Source organism: Staurois parvus, unplaced genomic scaffold (assembly GCF_062004578.1).
Source record: "Staurois parvus isolate SC_StPar_1 unplaced genomic scaffold, SC_StPar_1.0 ptg000081l, whole genome shotgun sequence".
Classification (NCBI taxonomy): Eukaryota; Metazoa; Chordata; class Amphibia; order Anura; family Ranidae; genus Staurois; species Staurois parvus.
Window position 1 is genome coordinate 13,100,633 of NW_028317877.1, and position 20,242 is coordinate 13,120,874.

At 41.3% G+C, this 20,242-nt stretch overlaps 1 protein-coding gene across 3 annotated transcripts in view; it reads right to left on the reverse strand.

Annotated features, from left to right (window-relative positions):
* RIN2 (Ras and Rab interactor 2) overlaps window positions 1-20,242 on the reverse strand; it is a 272,461-nt gene that overhangs the window by 26,067 nt on the left and 226,152 nt on the right. The window lies entirely within an intron of this gene.

Sequence of the window (20,242 nt, forward strand, 5' to 3'; positions counted from 1 at the left end):
AGTAAAAGTCCTTTTGGCATATTATTACAGTGAAAAGTTATTATTCACTTTACAGTTTCCTTTATTTTGACAGATTTACATTGTTTGGTCAGATCTTGTTGTCAGTGCTTGTAGCAGATGAATAAAATGTCCCTGGGGTGGAAGATGTTTTTACAGGATGATGACTTTACCATGTAGGAATATTGCACTGCTTTGTGTCATTTTGTAATAGAGATGTTTGAGTGCTTGTGTTTGAGAGTGATCGAGATATACAAAAAATATTGTGAAGCTTACTAAAAAAAAAGAGTGGATCCAAACAGGGGCGGACTGACCATTTGGAAACTCGGGCACTGCCTGAGGGCCCGGGGTCTGTGGGGGGCCCCATGAGATGCCCCTAGTACCTTTTTCATAGGCTTTTTTGAGTTTGGGCTAGGACACAGGGGCCCCATGATCCCCTATTGCCCGGGGGCCCCATGTGTTGTCAGTCTAAAAAAAGTCCAGGGACGTATTTACTACAAGGCAAACAAGGCATTTGTCTAGGGCAGCATTTTTCAGGGGGGCAGCGCTGTCCCCCGGAAGGGATGGAAGAAGGGGCACATGCAGCATGGGAACCAGGAGGGATTCGAGAGAGGCTGTGGGCTGCTTGATGGTGTATGAAGAGCCAGACTCTTGTTCCTGGGGATGTCAGGAGCTGTGAAGGTGAGTGTCTTATCTCTCTCTCCGGGGGGGGGGGGGGGGGGTTGTGGTAGTGGAAGGCTCTCTTCGGTTGGGGGGGGGGGATGGGGGGTTTTGGTCAATGTCAGGCTCTCTTTGTGAGGGAGGGGGGTGATGGTCGGGGTCAGGGTCTCTCCATGGGGGGGGGGGCTGATTTTTGTGTTGCCTAGGGCAGCACAAAACCTAAATACACCACTGCTTACATCACTTTTTAAAGTTGGGAAAAACAACATATAGATTATGGTTTAATTTCTCAATTCTTTCAGTTATTCATTCTTTTCCATTTTATTTATTTATTTCAGTTACTTATATAGCGCCATCAATTTACGCAGTGCTTTTACATACATATTATATATTCACATCAGTCCCTAACCCACAAGGGGCGTACAATCTAAGGTCCCTAACTCACATTCATATATACACATACTTGCCAATTTAGACTGGATCCAATTAACCTACCAGCATGTCTTTGGAGTGTGGGAGGAAACCGGAGTACCTGGAGGAAACCCACGCAGGCACAGGGAGAACATGCAAACTCCAGGCAGGTGGTGCCGTGGTTGGGATTTGACCCGATTACCCTAGTACTGCCAGGCAGAGGTGCTAACCATTTAGCCACTGTGCTGCCCTAATGACGGATGTTTCTTCTCAGAGATGCCTCTGAAATTGTCCACATCTATGTCAAACTCCACTTCAAAGTGCCCCAGTTTGTTAAAAAGAAGTCAACATAAACGTGCGCTGCCTTAAAGTGGTTCTAAAGCTAAAACATTTTTTACAATAATACAATCTATGCACAAGGGTCCTTTCACATGGTTTCGTATGTCCGTTTTTCATCGGTCTGTTTACGGATGAAAAAACTGACCCCCGTGTATTTCTATAGACTTGCGGATGTAAACGGATGAACATCTTTTTACATCCGTTAATGTCCGGCATCTGTTTTTTTGAATGGAAGAAAACCCTATTTTTCTTGCGCAAAAACCCCTGGAATGAACGAAAAACGGATGTCGACGGATGTAAACGGACCAAAAACAGATGTAAAAGGACATAAATGGGTGAAAACTGACAAAAACTGATGTAAACGGATAAACAGATGTAAACCAATGTAAACAAATGAAAAATTGATGTAAACGGATGAAAAAAACGGATGTAAACTCATTCATTTTTTTCTTTGAAAAAATATGACTGAACTGAAGAAAAAACGCCTGTGTGAAAGGACCCTAAAGGTACTAAAAGTTTTGGCACTTGCTGTGGCCCCCCCCCACTTACCCAAGTTCTCTATCCAGTGCTGTGCCCTTCGGCAGTTCTTCTCCTCTGTCTTTCCTTTCACATAGGAGGATTGGGCAGCAGCGGGAGCCACTGGCTCCCTCTGCTGTCAGTCAAATCCTGAGCAAGCGAGGGACGGCACCGAACTGGGCACACACACAGCCTGGCTCAGGAGCGAGTCTGCGCATCTGCCCCCCACAGCAAGCAGCTTGCTATGGGGGCGGACACAGAAAAGGAGTGGACAGGGCCAACGAGGGAGCCCAGAAGAGGAGGTTCAGTTAGGTATTAAATGTTTCTTTCTAATTTTAAAAATGCCTTTAGCCCGGGTTCACATATATGTGGTGCGTTATATCGCATTTGATTCGCACAGGAACCGCACTCCTGTGCAAATCACATGCGATTTGTGTGCGGTGTGATCGCAGCCATACATCGCATTGTGCCCTCACCAAAAACGTGCAGAACCCTTTTTTTGGTCTGCACTAGAATTGGATCGCATGGGTATTCACACCTATGTGATCCAATTCTTCACATCGCACTGCGTTTTGTCCATATCAGAGATGTGTTACTCAAAAGACATGCAAGCATCACTAATCAGACCAATCCTCATTCTCGCGTTCCCCTCGTGCAATGTGCTGCTTATAGCATTGTCCAAATGACTGGAGCTAACTCATTGGTTTCACTATGGAATATTTGGATATTGAAACAAAAGTCTGACTGTTCCTACAGATCAACAACTTTAATGCTTCATATTAATGGTTAGCTCAAATAAAAGAGTAAACTGTTGTGAATTGCAGTGTAGTTGTATAGAGCAATCGCATATAAAAGCACCATGTTTATTCCCGTAAGATAGCGCCACACTGGAATCCTGTGCTGTCATCAGTGCAAAAAGTAAATATAATTTCTCCAATGAGGCACATACAACAATAAAAACCTGACAGATGTTCTAACCCTTCCGCACTACAAAAAATCCTCATGTAGCACCAGCCAAACAATAAAATGAGATATTGTAAATTACAGTACCTTGACTTACAGTGGGCCTAGCATCCCATATATATTTTCTATAGGCATTTATTTTGCCTCTGAAGGAGATCATAATACTGCACTGCAGCTTGACATTGATTTTTAACAGTCCGCTGACACACCGCCTGCACAGAACATCTTGGCCTCCCGAGTGCATAAACATGAGCTTTCTGCATTCTGATGGGCTTCTGCGCCCATGTAAATGAGCCCTCAAGTGCTGTCCAAAGATACAGTTATTTGACTGTAACTCATTTACTGCTTTTTATGAAAGAAGATGCACCTTTTTATATACATTTGCTGTATATTACTTTATACTAGGGATCCCAAATGAGTGGTCTGACGACTTCCGCTTCCAATCGCCTAGATGATCGCTGCAGAAGTGGGAGCGGGTACCTGGCAAATTCGTGTACCCCCCCCCCCCCTTCCGCTCCCCAAAGGTGCCAATCCTTAATGGGGAGCAGGGGACCAATCTTTAAAGCAGAATTTCCTCTTTTGGGTGGAACTCTGCTTTAAATACCAGATTTTCTGGTTTATGATTGCTCATTAAATCATCCAGTACACAATTCTAATAATTTTTTTTAATAGGAATAATAAGAAATGACAACAATGTCATTTACTGTGGAGATGGCAAGAAAAGTAATAAGGGACACTTGTACAAGTACAAATATATGGAACCAAATGCAAATGAAAATAATGCATTCTTCACCCACTCCTCAATGAGAATGTGCTCCTTGACTTTCCTCGTCTATCCTCCATCCTACTTGGAATAATACATATTTATCTGACCTTATTACAGGTCCCTTCAATTGGACGTTATTCTTTATGCATTAAAGTGGACCTTTCATTAATACATCATTAATACTTTTCCGAACTGTCAAAATGTAATGAAACAGTATAATTTTTTTGAAAAATTCTGTACCTTAATCAAATAAAGCAGGCATTGAACTGAAGATCAGTGTGTTACGGGCAGACTCCCTTAGGATATGATTTTGATGCGGTTTGCAGTGGGATTATGTACTGCGACTTTTGTTGCATTTTGGATAAGGTTTGCTTATTCTATGGGGCAAAATTGCACTGTAAATCACACCAAAGTAACAAAGGACCCTTTCCCAAAGATGGATCGCACCTCTGCTGCATTGATGTGAACAGGCACCATAGGAAGCAATGTGATTTCCCTTGTCATGCAATTACGTGAGATCCATTTCACATCTGAAATCACATCAGTGATCAGATTGCAATATTGGAAAAAAAAGCAGATGAAGGGGCAGCACAGTGGCTTATTGGTTATCACTCTTGCATTGCAGCATTAGGATACTTGGTTTGAATCCTGACCAGGGCACTAACTGCATGGAGTGTGAATGTTCTCCCTGTGCTTGATTAGGCCTTCTTCCACACTCCAAGGACATTTTTATTTATTTATTACAGGTACTTATATAGAGCCATCAATTTACACAGCGCTATATATATATATACAGTGGGGATCGAAAGTTTGGGCACCCCAGCTAAATATTTGTATTAATGTGCATAAAGAAGCCAAGGAAAGATGGAAAAATCTCCAAAAGGCATCAAATTACAGATTAGACATTCTTATAATATGTCAACAAAAGTTAGATTTTATTTCTATCATTTACACTTTCAAAATAACAGAAAACAAAAAAATGGCGTCTGCAAAAGTTTGGGCACCCTGCAGAGTTAATATCTTGTACTGCCCCCTTTGGCAAGTATCACAGCTTGTAAACGCTTTTTGTAGCCAGCCGAGAGTCTTTCAATTCTTGTTTGAGGTATCTTTGCCCATTCTTCCTTACAAAAGTCTTCCAGTTCTTTAAGATTTCTGGGATGTCTGTCACGCACTGCTCTTTTAAGGTCTATCTATAGATTTTCAATTATGTTGAGGTCAGGAGATTGTGAAGGCCATGGCAAAACCTTCAGTTCACGCCTCTTGATGTAATCCCCCGTGGATTTCGAGGTGTGTTTAGGATCATTATCCATTTGTAGAAGCCATCCTCTCTTTAACTTCAGCTTTTCACAGATGGCATCAAGTTACCATCCAAAATTTGCTGAAATTTTATTGAATCCATTTTTCCTTCTACTCGTGAGATGTTCCCTGTGCCACTGGCTGCAACACAACCCCAAAGCATGATTGATCCAACCCCATGCTTAACAGTTGGACAAGGTTCTTTTCATTAAATTCTGTGCCCCTTCTTCTCCAAACGTACGTTTGCTCATTCCGGCCAAAAAGTTCAATTTTAACCTCATCGGTCCACAGAACTTGTTTCCAAAATGCATCAGGCTTGTCTATATGTTCATTTGCAAAGTTTAAACGGTGATTTTTGTGGTGAGGACGTAGAAGAGGTTTTCTTCTGATGACTCTTCCATGAAGACCATATTTGTACAAGTATCTCTTTATAGTGGAATAGTGTACCACAACTCCAGTGTCTGCCAGATCTTTCTGGAGGGATCGTGCAGTCAAACGTGGGTTTTGAATTGTTTTTCTCACAATCCTGCGAGCTGTTCTGTCTGATATTTTTCTTGGTCTTCCAGATCTTGCTTTAACTTCCACTGTTCCTGATGACTGCCATTTCTTAATTACATTCCGAACAGAGGATATTGACATCTGAAAATGCTTTGCTATCTTCTTATAGCCTTCCCAGCTTTGTGAGCGTCAACTATTTTCAGTTTCAGTTTTCTAGACAACTGCTTAGAAGAACCCATGGTGCTGATTGTTGGGGCAAGGTCAGATGAGTCTGGGCATTTAAAACCTTTGAGATTGACATCACCTGGTCTTCCCAGACGATGATTGAGAACAGTCCATGACACTGGCAGGTCTCAGCTTTGCAAAGGGGGCAGTGCATGCTATAAATTCTGCAGGGTGCCCAAACTTTTGCAGTCGCCATTTTTTTGTTTTCTGTTATTTTGAAAGTGTAAATGATGGAAATAAAATCTAACTTTTGTTGACATATTATAAGAATGTCTAATCTGTAATTTGATGCCTTTTGGAGATTTTTCCATCTTTCCTTGGCTTCTTTATGCACATTAATACAAATTTTTAGCTGGGGTGCCCAAACTTTCGATCCCCACTGTATATATATATATATATATATATATAGTAACATAGTTAGTCTGGCTGAAAAAAGACAAACGTCCATCCAGTTCAACCATTAAAAAAAAAAAGAAAGAAAAAAAAAGTTATGATCCTATACCCACAGTTGATCCAGAGGAAGGCAAATAAAACCCAGCAAAGCGTATTGCAATTTGCTCCTGCAGGGAAACAAATTCCTTCCTGATTCCCCGAGAGGCAATTGGATATTCCCTGGATCAACTTTACCTATAAATGTTAGTATCCAGTTATATTCTGTGTATCCAAGAAAGAATCCAGGCCTTTTCTAAAGCAATCCACAGAACCAACTCTTGAGGGAGTCTATTCCACTTTTTCACAGCTCTCACTGTGAAGAAACCTTTCCGTGTTTGGAGATTTCTTTTCCTCCAGACGTAGTGCCCCCTTGTCCTCTGTGATGACCTCAGGGTGAATAGCTCTACACTGAGTTCAGCATATGAACCACTGATGTATTTATACATGTTGATCATATCCCCCTTAATCTCCTCTTCTCAAGAGAGAATAAATTCAGTTCCTCTAATCTTTCCTCGTAGCTGATCTCCTCCATACCTCTTATCAGTTTGGTTGCCCTTCTCTGTACTTTCTCCATTTCCCCAATGTTCATTTTGTGAATTGGTGCCCAAAACTGAACTGCATATTCCAGATGAGGTCTTACTAATGATTTGTACAGGGGTAATATGATATCTCTCTCTCTGGAGTCTATACCTCGTTTAATACAAGAGAGGATTTTGCTCGCTTTAGAAACCGCAGCTGGGCATTGCATGCCATTATTAAGCTTGTGATCTACCAGAACCCCCATATCCTTCTCCACCATTGGTTCCCCCAGTTGTACCCCCCCCCCCCTAGTATGTATGATGCATGCATATTCTTAGCCCCCAAGTGCATAACCTTACATTTATCAACATTAAATCTCATTTGCCGCATAGTTGCCCAATTAAACAGTGCATTATATATATTGCATATTCACATCAGTCCCTAACCCTCAAGGAGTGTACAATCTAAAGTCCCTACCTTACATTCATACATACACATACTAGGGCCAATTTAGACAGGCTCCAATTAACCTACCAGCATGTCTTTGGCATGTGGGAGGAAACCGGAGTACCCAGAGCAAACCCATGCAGGCACAGAGAGAACATGGAAACTCCAGGCAGGTGGTGCCGTGGTTGGAATTCAAACCAACGACCAGTACTGCCAGGCGGAAGTGCTAACCATTTAGCCACTGCTGCCCACGACCTGCTAGTAGGTTAGTTGGCTCCTGTCAAAATTGACCCTACTACACAGTATGTATGTGAGATAGGGACCTTAGAATGTAAGCTCCTTGAGGGCAGGGACTGATGTGAATATACAATATATAAACAGTATATATATATATATATATATATATATATATATATATATATATATATAAACATTCACAGTGTGAATTACTGGCTCCATATGAATACCTGTAATAAAGTTTAATAAATAATGAAGGCATGGTCAAGGGCAGTACTATTACAAATTTTACATGTACATGAAACAGAGGAGTGTACAGCGATAAGGGAAGCAAGACAATATGCAAGGTTTGCCCTCTGTCTCACACCTGCGAAAACCGACCAGCTAGCAAATCCCCCGAGTATCCAAAAAACCTAATCTGTGCACAGGAAAAACATTAAAACAATGCACACTCTCTAATTCTCAAGCTGGTACCATTCACAAATTACAAGCTTTTTGAGAATCCTTGCAGCAGACTGGCACACAGACTGTGCACACCAGGGGCGGACTGACCATTTGGAAACCCGGGCACTGCCTGAGGTCAGTAGGGGGCCCCATGAGATGTCCCTGGTACCTTTTTCATAGGCTTTTTTGAGATTGGGCAAGGACACAGGGGCCCCATGATCCCCTATTGCCCAGGGGCCCCATGAGTTGTCAGTCCGCCCCTGGTGCACACTGCTCTCACTAGCAGTTAAAGCAGAACTAAAGGGGTTAATACTCACTTTTCACACTCCCTCACTGGTTCCAGCACGTTATCCTGTGTGCCAATCTCTGGCCACCTTCATTGGCAGGTGCGGGATGACGTCGCCCCTGCACATGCCCAGGAGGCCGTCATCACAACACACAGAGACCAGCACATCACTGTAAACTAAGCTCTGCATGTGCAGCTCAGTTTACGGCACCAGAAAAGACAGTAAGCAGGTGGGTAAAGGCATTTTATTGCAGAAGAGACATTGCATGTCTGGGCCGAAGCCAGGTGCACTCTATGCCTTAGGGACCAGCCAAAGCTGGTCCACCAAGTACCTGGTGAGGGGTCCTCCTCTGGATGGGAAGACACAAAAGACCCAAAGGCCACAAACCCGCCCTCCAACTCATTATTACACAATCAGATGATATTTAAGCTCAGTACATTTTAAAAAGTAATTAGAATATCTTGGGTGGAAACATAAAAATTATTATACAGCAGCTCATAGAGATCGCTTGTGTGAGAAGAACACTAAAGTACACAATGGAAATGCAAATATTGAAACCATGAGCTCACAACATACATTTTCATTGCCAGACTTCATAAATAATAAGTTGTATAATATTTTCATTTATTCTCATCTTTTGCCAACTTTTTAAACTGTTCTAAAATGATCTTTTGTGCCAATACTAAAATGAAACAGAAGAGCAATAGGCTGGCCAATCACCTTACAGACTTTTCTTACAATCCACTTCTCTGGCCCATGCAATAAATTCCAGTGCTACCACAAAAGCTGAATCTGATGGTGATTGCATGTATCTCAATGTGATATCCTACTGGCAGCCACAAAGACTTGCACACTTCATATAAGACATTCTTCTCAATGAGATATTTGTCTTCTGTAGCACTGGGGCCCACTAGTCAGGCACTAAGGCTACTGTATGGCGACTGTCCAAGTTGAAAGCCTCTGTGTACAACATGCCAATACTTCTGCCACTGGAAGGACACTGTATTGGCCAATTCTTGCCTGAGGATCATGAAATCAGGAGTAAGAATCAGCAGTTAAATGGGCTCCCTAATACAATCATTTAATTTTATTACTGCAGTTTTTCTCATATGTCAAGTGGAGATTATTGTTTAATACCATGCAGGCTTAATAGACCCCAAAATCTGATTGTAACTTGAACTGTGACACCAACATAACTACAGGCATCCAGGTACTGGAAAGGTCCAAGTACCTGAGTGCTCTACATCTGCCGATTCATTTGCTGAGCACATAGCTGTGAGGGCGTATGGCTCATAGTCTTGGAGGGTCTGTTACAGTGGATCCAGGAGAAAGTGCATATAATCCATACTTCACCGTTCTTCAGTGGGCATTTTCTCATTGACCTTCATCATACAAGCACTTTTAAATCATTAACCCACAACTTTTAGTGAAAAAGCACGACAACACAATAAACATATGTCTGTTTAAAGTGAAGAAATATAATAGTATTAGTGGGCTTGTAAACCTGGTTGATAATGCCTATTATACAAAGTAAATAAGTTACCACAATGCTTGATCCCTATGTAATCCAGTAATAAAGCCTAATCTTGAAATAACTAGCTTTGTCCAATTAAGCTTTCTATGTATGTGGTGAGTATGAAACTGAAAAACTTTAGTAGTGTGTATAAAGCTCTTGTATGACAGCTGCTGACCACATAAGCTGGATAAGTTAGATTTGGCAAACAAATTTCCATATTTGTTACAGATCAGGATACGCGTGGTAGTTTTATGTATGGGCCTCTATTAGGTTCCTGCTCAGCATTACCAAGGATCCTAGATACCAGTAATGTTGAGAGGACTGGAAGACAACTGGGCTACCAACAGGCCACCCTTGAATGCACCATCAAATTTCACAGCAGAGAAACATGCTTGATGATCTTCTACAGGTTGCTTTCATCCCCAGCTGTGCCTTTGGTTTATCTATGGACCCTTACTATACTTCAGGATACAGTAGTGACAAAGAGGCTGGTGGAACCAGGGACCAGTTTCACAGCAGAAAAACTTGCTTGAAGATCTTCTACAGGTTCTTTCATCCCCAGCTGTGCCTTTGGTTTATCTATGGACCCCTATTATACTTCAGGATACAGTAGTGACACATAGGCTGGAGGAACCAGGTACCAGGTTCACAGTAGAGAAACTTGCTTGAAGATCTTCTACAAGTTCTTTCATCTCCAGCTGTGCCTTTGGTTTATCTATGGACCCTTACTATACTTCAGGATACAGTAGTGACACAGAGACTGGTGGAACCAGGGACCAGGTTCACAGCAGAGAAACTTGCTTGAAGATCTTCTACTGGATGCTTTCATCCCCAGCTTTGCCTTTGGTTTATCTATGGACCCTTACTATACTTCAGGATACAGTAGTGACACAGAGGCTGGTGGAACCAGGGACTGGGCATTTAACACACTATGTAATGCTGAATGTAGAAGCACTTTAAGCTAGCTTCTTTCTTCAACGCAGCGGAGTTCAGCGGCATAAGTAGTGGGATGGGTAAGTATTAAAAGAAGAATTACACTCTTTTCTCCTTTAGAACAAAGGAAGCTGCCATCTTAGCCTCTGTTTGATCTGTAGCTGCCATAGTGCACATGTGATCAACTATGATACCAGCCATTTGATGGCTTGACAGTTTGGCTGACAGAAAGAGCAACTCTGACTGTGTTTTGTGAAACTGTTAAATCAATAAGTTTAGTTCCACTTTAACCATCTATTTTGCATGGTTTCATTTTTTGGTAACCCTGCTTAAAGCAGAACTAAACCCATTGATTTAATGGCTTCAAAAAAGAATTACATTCCCAGTATCCCGGGAATACTGTCACATTTGCTTGTGGTCTCAACCAAACTGTCAAACCAGCAAATGCCTGGTGTCATAACTGATTACATGTGCAGCATCATGGCAGCTGTAGATAAAAAGAGGCTAAGATGGCAGCTTCCTTGGCTGAAAAGGACAGTAGGGTTTAGTTCCACTTTAACTTTCCATGAAAAATCCTGTACATTCCTTCCATGTTGCCAAAACCTCTTCCCATATGCGTGCTCCATATACAAGATCTGACAAAAATATACAACCTTTGGCAAGAGTAAAGACATGCATAGAAAATACACTAAAGTATTTTTATCGTCAATATTTTTAAAATTTGTAAAGAGTTCATAAAAGTTAAAACTCCTGTCAATCTATGACCTAATAGAGAGATTTCCTTCATTTCTTTTCCTATAGATCACATAGGAAGTGAGGAAATCTTGTTATCATCAGTACAAATGCCCACATTGCAAGATTTCCTCTCTACTACTGTTCTGGTAATGAATCAAAATTTTGGATTTTCCATCACTTCGTGACAGTGACAATGGTCACCAGGACAAATAGAGAGGGTGAAATCTTCCAAGTGAGCACACAGGCAGCAATATAAACCTGACAGTGGATCTAAGCCTTGACCACTTTATCCTAAACTAAAGAAAAAAAAAAGTTAGTCATTGTAACAGGTTCCCTTTAATGGTACCCACATTAGCGTGAAGGGCAATTCATATCAACACCAATATTTGTAGGATACAAGTATACATGTCTATGTACTTGTTGGGGAAAACATCTTTCAATAGCTAGATAATTTATGTGGCTGTTAACTAATAGAACACTAAAAAGTTTAAGGAGATAACCTCTCCATATATCATTTATATGTTCTGAATATTAGTGTATTTCAAAATAATTTCAAGAACAAAGTTTATTTTTAGCTGGATAGCTGCGTTGACATGCATTGCAAAAATTAAAACCAACACAGCTGAAAAAGTTAAAAATAGTATGACAGCTTCATAGGCATTGACTATAGGTTTAACAATAAGGGAAAACTCCCCCCACCCACAGGTAAGTTTTTAATAGCGCTTACATACTATTAGTAGAGAGGTTGCTGAAGGGAATGTCGTCCTATAAATAGCCATATTGTTGTTATTCTGGTCTGTTTACCTCCTTGGGAAATTCATCTCCTCCGCAATGCTGACTACATCAATGGTTAAATTATTTCACTCCAAACCGCAGCTAAGTTTCAAGTATTAGTCACAAGTTTCTGTCTGCATTATTGAGCAATCATGTGGGATGGCAGACAGGTTATATCATGACTTCAGCATTAAAAAGTAAACATGGTATAGACAAAATAACTTCGTAATGGCCAATCAGCTTATTTGCTGCACCCATCTTCTTCAATGGTCACCACTTTGCACCTTCAATTTTGCTCTAACACTGGCAATTAAAATGTAGCAATGGTAAGTAAGCCCGGGAGATCATAATACATAATAGGGGAAGGTTACTAAAACTGGTGAACACAGGATCTGGTGCAGCTTATACCTTCAGCTTGTTCAATTAAACTTTGACAATAAGGCCTGGTTCACACCTGTGTGGGTGGTTGCGGAAACAGCAGCGGTTCCCACACCCGCAACCAATTTGCGCTGATCTGTAGAGATGCGGAGCGATGCCATTTATTCTTAATGGCACCCCCACGCATCTCAACCCGCAGCAGGTTTGCGGGTGCAGGTACCACAGGGAAATCGCATGGTGCAAAAGCACCATATGATATCCTTTTGGCTGTGTTTTGAAAAAGTGAATGCACCTTTTTTCTGCAGGAGCAAAAGGCACAGCAGCCCATTCAAAAGAATATGCACAGGTGTGAACCAGGCCTCACTTAGAAGTTTACTGGTTACAATGCACAGCTGCTCCAGAATCTGTGTGCACAAGTTTTAGTAAGGCCAATTTCACACGGGAGTTCCATTCGTCTGTTTTTCAACTGTCCTTTTACGGATGAAAAATGGACACCCATGTATTTCTGTGGACTAGCAGATGTAAATGGATGATCATCTATTTACATCCGTTAATGTTCGTATCCATTAACATCTGTTTTTTTTTTTTTAACGGAAGAAAACCCTATTTTTCTTCCGTTAAAAAAACAGAACAGACAAAAAATGGATGTAAAATGGACAAACACGGATGTAAATGAATGAAAAACAGATGTAAGCGGACCAACACTGATGTAAACGGACAAAAACAGATGTTACCGGATTAATGTAAGTGGACAAAAACGGATGTAAACTGATAAAAAAACAATGTGAACTGATGAAAAACTGACATAAACTGATGAAAACTGATCCCCTTTTTTATTGTAAAAAACGTGACTGAACTGATGAAAAAAACAGAACGCCCCTGTGAAAGGGGCCTCCCTCCCCCCCTTAGTGTAAAAGTAATACAGGAGTACCTTGGTTTACAAATTTCATGTGTTCTGTGGGACTTTTCGTATTGCAAAAAAATCGTAAACCATAAGAATGCATTGAAAACCAATTAATCCGTTCCGGAGGTCAGAAAAAAGTAAAAAAAAAGTATTTTCTGTGCAAAACTCTTTATAAAGTGCACTTTAAAGGCATAAATACTGTACAAGGACATGATTAAAAATTAATTTGTGAATGCATTGAAAACCAATTAATCCGTTAGTATTGTGAAAAAAACTTGTAAATGCATTGAAAACTAATTATTCTGTTCCAGGGGTCAGAAAAAATAAAAAAAAAGTCTTATCTGTTCAAAACTCTTTATAAAGTGCACTTTAAAGGCATAGTACTGTACAGGGACATGATTAAAAAAAATGTGTAAATGCATTGAAAACCAATTAATCCGTTTGTATTGCGAAAAAAGTTTGTAAACCGAGGCATTAGTTTCAATGAATTTTCATTCATAAACCGAAAATGACGTTAACCGAGGTGTTCATAAACCGAGGTACGCCTGTACTAATGTTTATAAATATACTATTAGTGGCTGAATGAGGAAGTTAAGGGAAGAATAAAACTTCCCAATGATAAAACGGAAGCATTTTATCATTTACACTAGTAGGATGCAGCAGTGTACTAATATGAGTGTAATGGTAATGAATGGTGCCAATCAGATGGTTAGCCCTCACTTACACAAGGCAATTACATTCGTACCCCATGCAGGGCAGTGATTTAATGGCACAGGGAAGCACAGTTGTTGTGTGCATCCCCATGCCAGCAACCGGGGTGCATTTGGGGCCATGCACCAGCATGTCACATTGGAGGCAGCGGCTGTATCTATGCAGCCACTATGTTCCAACAGACAACAAAGGTTTGACTGCCGGAATAGGTAGGCATGCAACACCTTTGCATCCCCGTGTTGAACTTCACAATGTGTCTGATTGCTGTCTACAAATAAACTAGTATGTGTATTTTAATCAGTTTATTTTGTACGAAATACACATTGTAGTCAACCTGTTGGGGGGGGAGACCAAAACACAGCCACCCCACCTTGTGCAAGGACCCCCCCCCAATGCCTATACTTAATTTGACTACTACCCAGATCTCTGTCACTGCCCCTACACAGTTACCAGCAATTGTTAACAATACCAAATATTGTTGACAATTTCACACTCAATGCATGCCCACTTCTTCCATGTCATAGCATTTGGGCCTACTGACTGGCCACTCATTGCAGGAAGGCGGAAGGCATGTCACATGCTCCTAATGGTGGGAAACAGGTGACATGTCACATGTGCCTCCATACCTCAAAGTACCAGGTTGCATAGTAATGGATATAGGTCTGAGCAGTAGTAACATTCTTATAGACAGAAAAGATTCCCAGCACTGAATTTGAAGGTAGGCTGGTCCCCCCCTCCATTGGGGTGGCTTCATCTGATATAAATTGATGTGAATGCACTTTCCTTCAACACACATTTATGTGTTGCTGAAAACCCCCAATTCAGTAGATGTTGCTGGTGTAAAATAAACCTAATAGTGAACACATGGGCAATTTTCTTTTTTTCTTTTACATTGTAGAGCTCTAAAGAACAAAGACTGTTTTTATATATGTCAAGCCTATATCCCTTCAGGCATTAAAAATATATAAAAACATATATACATTCTGTAGAACAGACCTGCTAATATATGTGCATTGGGAATGGTACCAGGAATAGCTACCCACAGAAACCCGTAGGTGGAACAGATACTTGTATGGGTTATTCATGTCTATAGATGGAGGGAGGGAGAATACACTTGTAGACAACACTCGAGTCACAGGTAGAAACTTTCCCTGAATGCTGCCACTCCTCTCCACGAAGAAGCAAGCGTAGGCCACCTTCAGCTGTTATGCTATTGTGGAATTATACATTTCGTCATGACATGCCAGGCAGGTAATGTCTAACGCTGGGAGCTTGGATCCAAAATGTTCTTTTTCTGACACTTCACAGGAAAAGAAATGTTCCTTTTATTGTCTATGTGCAATACAAATAGAAGAACATCTCAGGTTAAATACAGACATAGGACCCAAGAGTTTACAATGCACTGTGCCATTTGTAAAAATATTGTTTAATGCAAATGCAATACCCATAGGCCTTTTCAGTCACCTATAGAGCGTGGCTGAAACATTCCAAGTGTTTACATTCCTATATCCTGACGTATATCCAGGACACTTGAAGTGGTAGACTGACGGTCCTGGAAACTTAGGTCAAGAATTCTTTTGTGCTATTGCAGCACTTAGCAAACCTGTGCTGGTAGTATCCTGTATCCCTCATGATCTGATCCGTGGAGCTGCCACAGTAACCTCGGAATATGGAAGTAATATTTGAGTCTGAAGATTAAGGTGCCACACATTATTCCAAACGTATAATAGATGTTACAGCCTGAAATGCATCGGCAGCAGCATCTATGATACATTTGAAATCAAATCTCATTTTGAACTCTAACACATTACTATGGTGTCTTAATCTTCACACTCAAATATTCAAGGACACAGCAGACATTAGGCAGGAGTGAGTGCGTTTCATGGTTTAAAAGCCACACATGCTGTGCATGCCCAGTGTGTTCTCTCTCACCCTATCCTAGCAGCAGCTGAACTTGGCAGCGTTGGTGTATATATATACATATACAGTTGCAAGAAAAAGTATGTGAACCCCTTGGGATTACATGGAGTTTTGCATGAATTGGGCATAAAATGTGTTCTGAACGTCATCTAAGTCACAACAATAGAAGAACACAGTCTGCTGAACATAATACTACACAAACATTAGATGTTGCCATGGTTTAACTGCACATAACATGTAAACATTCACAGTGCAGGGAGGAAAAAGTATGTGAACCTTTGGACTTAATAACTGGTTGACCCTCCTTTGGCAACAATAACCTCAACCAAACGTTTCCTGTAGTTGCAGATCAGACCTGCACAACGATCTGGAGTAATTTTGGACCACTCTTCTTCACAAAACTGTTTCAGTGTAGCAATATTCTTGGGATGTCTGGTGTGAATCGCTCTCTTAAGGTCATGCCACAGCATTTCAATCGGGTTGAGGTCAGGACTCTGACTGGGCCACTCCAGAAGGCCTATTCTGTGCTGTTGCAGCCATTGTTTTGTTGAATTACTTGTATGCTTTGGGTCATTGTCCTGTTGCATCACCCATCCTCTGCGGAGCTTCAGTTGGCGGACAGATGGTCGTACGTTTTCCTGCAGAATGTCTTGATAAACTCTGGAATTCATTTTCCCTCAATGACAACAATCCGTCCAGGCCCTGAGGCAGCAAAGCAGCCCCAAACCATGATGCTCCCTCCGCCATGTTTTACAGTGGGGATGAGGTTTTGATGTTGGTGTGCTGTGCCTTTTTTTCTCCACACATAGTGTTGTGTGTTCTTCCCAAACAACTCAATCTTGGTTTCATCTGTCCAAAGTATATTTTGCCAGTAGTGCTGTGGAACATCCAGGTGCTCTTTTGCAAACTTCAAACGTGCTGCAATATTCTTTTTGGACAGCAATGGCTTCCTCCGTGGTGTCCTCTCATGTACTCCATTCTTGTTTAATGTTTTCCTTATTGTAGATGTGTCAACAAAAATGTTAGCATGTGCCAGAGATTTCTGTAGGTCTTTAGCTGACACTCTGGGATTCTTCTTTACCTCATGCAGCATTCTGTGCTGTGCTCTTGCAGTCATTTGTACAGGACGACCGCGCCTAGGGAGAGTAGCAACAGTGCTAAACTTTCTCCATTTGTAGACAGTCTGTCTTACCGTGGACACATGAACATCAAGGCTTTTGGAGATACTTTTGTAACCCTTTCCAGCTTCATGCAAGTCAACTATTCTTGATCGTAGGTTTTCTGAGAGCTCTTTTCTGCGAGGCATGGTTCACATCAGACAGTGCTTCTTGAAACCAATAAACCCAAAACAGGTGTGTGTTTTTTAAGGGCAGGACAGCTGTCAACAACACATCCAATATCATCACACTGATTGGAGTCAAGGTTGGCTCACTCCTGGTTCCAATTAGCTCTGGGAGAAGTCATTAAGCTAGGGCTTCACATACTTTTTCCTCCCTGCACTGTGAATGTTTACATGTTATGTGCAATTAAACCATGGCAACATCTTATGTTTGTGTAGTATTATGTTCAGCAGACTGTGTTCTTCTATTGTTGTGACTTAGATGACGTTCAGAGCACATTTTATGCCCAATTCATGCACAACTCCACGTAATCCCAAGGGGTTCACATACTTTTTCTTGCAACTGTATATATATCTATATATATATATATACACACACATCGGCCACTTTATAGGGCATACCTGTTCAATTGCTTGGTAACATAAATGACCAATCAGCCAATCACATGTCAGCAGCTCAATGCATTTAGGCATCTAGACGTGGTGAAGACGACTATTCAATGAGCGTCAGTTGTGTGGACGAAAATGCCTTGTTGATGTCTGAGGTCAGGGGAGAATGGGCAGACTGGTTGCTGCGACATTCAGATGGTAGGGTCAGAATTTGGAGTACACAACATGAAAGCATGGATCTATCCTGCCTTGTATCAACAGGCTGGTGGTGGTGTGATGGTGTGGGGGTTATTTTCTTGGCACTAGCAAGGTGTACCTCCTAATAAAGTGGCCAATGAGTGCATATATAATCTCTACATACACACACTATAAAAACAACACAACACAGTTAAAGATACACTATATTGCCAAAGGTATTAAGACACCCCTCCAAATCATTGGATTCAGGTGTTCCAATCACCTCCATGGACACAGGTGTATAAAATCAAGCACCTAGGCATGCAGACTGATTCTACAAACATTTGTGAAAGAATGGGTCGCTATCAGGAGCTCACTGAATTCAAGCGTAGTACCACTAGATGCTATCTGGTGCAATTACCTGAAGATCTCCACTGCTACACCTGAATACTGGGTCATTCTGATAAAGTAGTAGTATTAAAACCTGCCTCTTCCCCTTTCCTTTTGGTCCATTACTATGATGGCCTGCCTTACTGGGCAGTAAGAAATGTGTATGAGCAGGAAGGGGCGGGCAAACTTTGACACTGACAGGAAGTGAATGACAGGCATTTGCATGTAGCAGGAGGGATTTGTAGTCTACTATAGCTACGTACAGGCATCCCTACTAACACTACCAACCACAGGACACTCTCCAAATAACTAAATGTGTCAAGTTCTGATTTGTTGTAATTCCATGGCAAATGTTTGATTCTGTATGATGGACAGTTAATGTTTTGGAAATGCTTTAATCTTATCAAAGCTAACCCATTTGGATCGGAACCACCACCTCTCACTTGTTCAGTTTAGGCGATGGAAACCTAGAACTATCAGATTTGTACATTCATGTTTATTATCAGATCTGTTAGGGCCATGTATGTGCAGGGGCGGACTGACAACTCATGGGGCCCCCGGGCAATAGGGGATCATGGGACCCCTGTGTCCTTGCCCAAACTCAAAAAAGCCTATGAAAAAGTTACCAGGGGCATCTCATGGGGCCCCCTACTGACACCGGGCCCTTGGGCAGTGCCCGAGTTTCCAAATGGTCAGTCTGCCCGTGTATGTGAGAACCTCAAACAAAAGCTGGTACTTTACCTAATATAAACAGCACCTATTAAATAATCTTGAAATTTACTTTTGTGGGATTACATTGCATATCTATGGATGATTATCACACATATCAATATTCTTCAGGATAAAACATAGGGGTTGATTTACTAAAACTGGAAAGTGCAAAATCTGGTGCAGCTGTGTATGGTAGCCAATCAGCTTCTAATTTCAGCTTGTTTGATTAAGCTTTTAAAAAAAAAAATAAAATCTGGAAGATGATTGGTTTCTATGCAGAGCTGCACCAGATTTTGCACTCTCCAGTTTTAGTAAGTCAACCCCACTGTGTTCTGCAGCTTAGGAGTTAAGAACATTTATGCTGGCGAGTGAGACTAGCAGAAGACTATTTTAATTAGTGTTGCTGGTGCCAGTCCAGAGACATGTTATTCTGAATTTTATTTCCACATGAAAACCTGGATTCAAAGCTGGGAGTAGCTTGGCAGGGCACCTTCTTGGCTAAAAACAAAAAAAACAAGAAAAATGGGGTGGGATCAAGGAGCAGAAATTCCTGAGGGCAGCTAAAAGTGCTGGGACTGGTGAAAGTGAATCTCTGAACTGCCAAAAGAGATGACTGTAATACAACACCAAAACATAGAATAAAACTTCATTTTAAAAGTCTAGATCATTGGTCCCCAAACTTTCTAAACAAAGGGCCAAAATTATTGTCTTTCAGACTTTAGGGGACCAGACTGTGGCCAATGGGATTTGATTATTTCCTGACATTAGTGCGAGTAAACATTGTCACTTTGGTATTAGGGGGAGGGCCCTATTGTTGGTGCCAGAGGTAGAATAGTCTTGTATCAGAAGGGTAAAACAGTGCCTCAAGGGCTGGATAAAGGCAACAAAGGGCCGCAACCAGCCCCCAGACCGAAGTTTGGAGACCACTGGTCTAGCTCTTTGTAAAAGACCAACTAAACCGCACACACCACCACATATAATTCTTTCCAAAATTCACATACTTTAAACTCTATATTCATTACTTTTCATGCACACAACGCTAATTTATTCTGTAATAACCCATGAAGGCCATCTAACCACAAAGCTATAGACTTTTGCAAAATGTTATGATTACCCAAGTCAATGATCACGTGCAGCCACAGCCAGAATACAGAGACGTCAACAGTACAGAGTATCCTGTCCAGGACTAGAACAGCATCAGTTTCCCCGGCAAAATATTACGCAATACACAGCAAGTGTGTTCTATTATTTATGGCGAGTCCCCCCCCCCGTACTATGTTTATACATCTTGGGTTATGACTTTAATGGATAAATATAAAACATCTGG